Here is a 5,387-nt window from a genome sequence, read left to right on the forward strand (position 1 = left end):
ATCGGTATGAAAGAAGAAGAAGATGGTATTTCTAAGTGGAAAAAAGACAAGGTTTGCCATAAACTTCAATGCAATGCGACGGCGTAGGAAATGGTAAGTTCATCTGCACTTTTAACATTGTAAATATAAAGGAGGAATACGTATAAAATTAACTAAAAGTTTTTAAAAATGAATACTTATTTCCAAAATAGTTGAGCGCTTAATCATTACTTAGTCGATTTAAGAAGTCAAACTTTCATCCTTTGAATTTTATGAAATAATAAATAGTCTTCGTGATATCGATTGAGCCGCAACAGTGAAGCATAGGGTTCCATGGTGTAATGGTTAGCACTCTGGACTCTGAATCCAGCGATCCGAGTTCAAATCTCGGTGGGACCTGCATATGTTTTTTTCTGTTTTATTCATTTATTTTTAAGATATTTTCCCTATTTCATGAGTACGAATCGTGTATTACATAAAAATCTATTTTCAACTTTAATTAGTATCACGAAACAATATGCATTAAAACAACAAAATGTTTTATGAAATAAGTTTACGAAATAACTTAATAAATACCTGTTCATGCAAAATAATGTAGGTATATTTTATCTTTCGTTGGTCAATTGTAGTCAGTCTCTAACCAAAACTGGTTTGAGCAAACTAAACTTGTTGGAATTGACTTATATACCTTTAATTAAAATTATAATTTTGCATCATTTGACGTTCTGGTGGCGGTTAGTTTATTATAGTAATATTATAAAAACGAAATGAAAAATAGGGATATAGACAAGGAACATGAACTTTTGCTAAGCTTTGCTAATTTTACGGAAAAAGAAAATAAGAGCAACGAAGTCGTGACTGAAAAAATTCCTCTAATTCAGGAATGAACCCGAAGAATTACACAAATCATTGAAAAGTACGATACTCTCTTGAAAGGTAACATTACTCAAGGAATAACAGTTTCTCTGCCTGTGAATCTCTACATTTTTTCGACCATAAGGTTGTAAGAATTTTGGTAACTATATTGGTTTGATTTCATTTTCGACAGGCACAGTAATGATCTCTAAACTCACATAAGAACATTTGTTTTTTTTTTGACATCGTGGTAAATTACAATTTCTTCACTATTTACGTCACACCAGTTTAAAATAAAGAGTATGATAATGTATAAACCGGTTTGAAGTGCACAAACCAACTCCAACTTCAAACCAAAAATCAAAACCGAACAGATTTGCACAGGCAAATTATTTTCGGTTTTTTTCAAACTAGTTGGCGCGTGAAACAGAAAAGAGCTCTATAATTTCGTTTTGAATATTATTTATTCTCTATAGTGACTATGTTCTCTGTTACACAAATGAATCAATTAATTGAATAATAATTGTCATTTTTAGTCACTACTGTAACATATTCGATTGTGCACTGATCAACCGTGCGCAAAGTCTTGTTTTCAAAAGTTAGATTCGTTTCCATTTGGCTCCGAGTTTGATCGAATGTTTTCGGTAGATTTTAGCCAGTCAGTTCTGACGTCACCAAATTAATGTGTTCGTGCTGCTTTGAAAAAAAAATTTAATTTTGTGAGATAGAATGGGCTTGTTTTGGGTGATTAGAATACAGGTTTATGGACTATAGTTAATAAATAATATTTAGACAGGGTTTGCTAGCTAAAAGTTCATTGAGTTTGTATCTGCATAAAATTATTACGTATAACGAACCATTACAATTTCTTCACCTCTTATTGCTGATAAAAATAGAAGATATTGTGCTACCGTATTTTTCAGTTCGATAAACATGCTTCATCTGGAAGTCTAGTAACGAAAACTATTTCTGGAAAACTATTAACGGTTAATGTTTAGCATTTACGGAGCGATTTCTAAGAACCGTTGACGACAAACAAAAGCTTTACGACCCCTCTATTCTCCGTTTTAATACGTCAATAATTTTTCTCCCTTTGAAATTCCCGAGCAAGGCACATTACTCCGCCGCGTTGTTATTATTTCCGATGGATCATATTTAAAAGGCAATAAAATAACCCATTAAATTTATCGTAGTCCTTTTTTTTAAACGACCGACGGCCCGTAAAGTCATAAAGGCTGATCTAATTACGCCCTGTTCATTATAGCTAATTGGCTTGTTTAAAAACATCACACGAATTTCCGCGCCAAGAATTCTCTGTACGAGCGTACTGTTATGAATATTCCCATCTTTAATTTTGAAAGTGCGAAAACTACCATGGCCACATTATTACCACATTACTCACTCCATGAAATATGCAAAACAATTAACCGTTTTCCGACTTTGCATATGAATATAAACCAATTGTTTTGAAAACGTTAGCAATTAAGATTTAGTTAATAGCTCTTTTGAAATTCTCAAATTGAACAATTTCAAATAAAAAACAAATTCCAAGGGTGCCCAAAAATTTGAACTGAAATGAGCTCATCTGTACAAAACTTCACTTCAAAAAATGATAAGAGAGCCACTAGTAATTCTTTATTATCGCGTATGCGTAGAATGAGGTGAAAGGTATACGGCAACACTGGGATAGGAAATGCTTACTTTCGTTATTTATAATAATAAAGTGCTAATTTCTTTTTAACTAGATTAAAATTGAGAAGTTTAGTGCCGTCCCTGGAGGTACCTTAAGCAGATGTAAACCACTGACTTTTTTGAAATGTTTTTATTTACTTTTAATAGGTCATTAAGAGAACTTTCGTTTTGGCTCTTGAATTGTATATTGCTCGACAAAAGCTTGACTTTTTGGACTCTTTGATATATAATTTTAGAACTTAGTTCTAAAATACGAACATTAATGAAACTAATATGATTCGCCTATAAGGTCATCATCAGACCGATACAATAATCGATTCTTCCACAGTTATCGTGTGTGGTTTGTTTTACTTCAGTATCTGAGAGAATGGATAGAGGTTTCAATTTACTAGAAGAAGTAAGCAGCTTAGGCTTCCAAAGCCTCTCTTGGCTTGTCAACTCATGTGATTTATAGTGAACAAGTACCAAAACTTTTCTATGTATCCAGTCTCTCAGGATTGACTATACGATTTTTGAATTGCTTGAATTGGAACAAAACCTTTGTCCAAAATTACTCTCGCTTATTTTCGTCATATATTTGCTTCCACTCTATATCAGAAATTTGAACATAAGTTAATATAACGCATTTCGTTTTGCTCTTCAAGCGAGACATCCACTCCAAAGTGGGCGTAAAAGAATTTTCATGTTTCCGTACTCGTATGACAGTTCCAGCAGCGTTGGACTGATATGGTGAACGTTCGCGTTTCTCACGTATCCAAAATAAATTCCGGAGAATGCCTTTTCCAGATAAGGCGCGCGAAGGGAAACGCTATCATTTACAGATTTTTCCGTATTTTTTCTTCGGGCGTCACGTCCGCGTCCTGTCCTCGGCCAAATATCTCTGACACATGCAAACGCGACGTGGAGAAAATACCGAAACGACTCTTTATTTCTTTTATCGATCTGGAGGGGGGGAGAACCAGACGCCGGGGGTCGTTTTTTCTTTATATTACTACACCGTCTGCTGCCGAACGTTTCTAGAGCTTCAGTGAAATATTTGAATTATTCTTATAACGTGGGGACTACTCAATTGTTGCTTGTGAGGAAAACAACGCGACGACATATTCCTCGCTGTTTTTGAAAGCAAAGTCACCGCGGTCCGATGCCAGATGTGGGCACCGTTGTTTCCAATAAAACATTAAGTAATCTCCATTATCTCTATTAAATTGGAAATAAGCTGAGACAATAGAGACGCTTAGGTTTGCACATCGTCAGCAGACCTTTTACCATTTTCCGAATGTCCGGAACAATGAATAAAAAGATAATAATGCTTCAGGACGTAACAAGACGTATTACCAATGCCGGTGCAGTGACCGGTTGCAGGGGCGCCCGTCTCTTTTTTGAAAATTTATTTTTAAATAAAATTAAAAAATATTTTTTATTAAAGCAAAGTGACTATTAGTTATATAGCTACAATATATAAAAAATAACAGCAACCTTTTAAGTTCTGCCAATTATAGGACAATTTCGTTCAATAGGAAATTGCAAACATTTTACCGCCATAAAATTTACCTAAAATTTTTGAATAATTTCTTTTGAGTACATGCTGTTTCGTTTTGGTTCAATTTATTTTGTCCTTGCACTACAATGGGAATCTAAATTAAACCAATATCACAATCAGAGCCTAAAAGTGCTTAAATACTATATTGTCTCATTCAAATTTTCAGAGGTATATGAACTAGAAACCCACAAAAGCCTTTAATTGATGTATTATTCTGTTTAACAAGTTTTATTAATGAGAATTTTAGTTATTTACTTTTCTATTATGCGATTTTGATATAACTAAATATATTCGCTTAAACCACTTTAATTCCATCTCCATTGTAATCCATAATCTATTGCCAAACTGACGATGAGGTGAAATGTTTTTAGAACATTTTATCAATGAATTGTCAGCTTTCCCTTGAAGAAAATATTACCTGTTAATTTCATTTAGTATATATATATATTCTTTTCTTTCTATACAAACCTATATTTTAACATTGCTTTTCTACTTCCTAGTCTAAAATAGCACTTATAACAAAATGCCACTTCAAGAGGTCAGCTTCGTTGAACACTATTGCGAGCCACTTCGGGCGTTTGCGGCATTTTAGTTTCGTTTTTCGGAACGTTCGGATGTTATCGGAATATTTTATACATTGATGATATTTTGACGTTTCTTAGTTCTGATGGTCAAGTATTCGTGCTGTTTGTTTTTTTTTTCAATCTATTTCTTGTTTGTATTCATACACATTTTTGTGTTAACAAACTTAATATTTGCCCCCTTAAACACGCCACTGCGAGGAATGAAAATGACGTTACCGATGCACGGACGTGTCACGTCGGAGGATAAATCTGTCTGATTACAGGCCACGAGGCAAGAGGACGACATGAAATTTTAATGGCCTAATGGTGGGCGGCATCCCTAAATTATTATCCTTACGTATTGTGGTATATGAAATTAATAATAAGGAAATATTACCGCGTCTGCGAGATCTCTATTATCTGTGCAGTCGGACTTGATTTATACCAATCGGTATGGTACGATAATACGAATCAATTCGCAAGGCCATCAAAACAGTTTCTTCAAATGCAATTTAGTTTGCATGTTCTTGATTTCTCGTTAGATTTTAAATGTTTGACTCTGATTGCCAAGTAAAAAAACTGTCTTCGACACTTTGACATTTTCAATCAAATTTATTGAAAGTAATTGCTAAAAAAATAAGAGCGGATTTGGCCCTTACGTAATTTTTGACATTCTGTTACTAATTCTACGTTTGGTAAGTTCTGCCAAGACAATCTTACCTTATGACGTAGACGTTGTATATTCAATATAAGATGTA

At 33.9% G+C, this 5,387-nt stretch overlaps 1 non-coding gene across 1 annotated transcript; it reads left to right on the top strand.

The window, feature by feature from the left end:
• The first annotated feature begins 306 nt into the window (after positions 1–306).
• Trnaq-cug (transfer RNA glutamine (anticodon CUG)) lies at positions 307–378 on the top strand. The gene has a single exon. It is a non-coding gene; the product is annotated as a tRNA-Gln (tRNA).
• The last annotated feature ends 5,009 nt before the right edge of the window (positions 379–5,387 follow it).

Source organism: Cylas formicarius, unplaced genomic scaffold (genome assembly GCF_029955315.1).
Source record: "Cylas formicarius isolate icCylForm1 unplaced genomic scaffold, icCylForm1.1 PGA_scaffold_4__25_contigs__length_36172078, whole genome shotgun sequence".
In the NCBI taxonomy this organism is placed as follows: domain Eukaryota; kingdom Metazoa; phylum Arthropoda; class Insecta; order Coleoptera; family Brentidae; genus Cylas; species Cylas formicarius.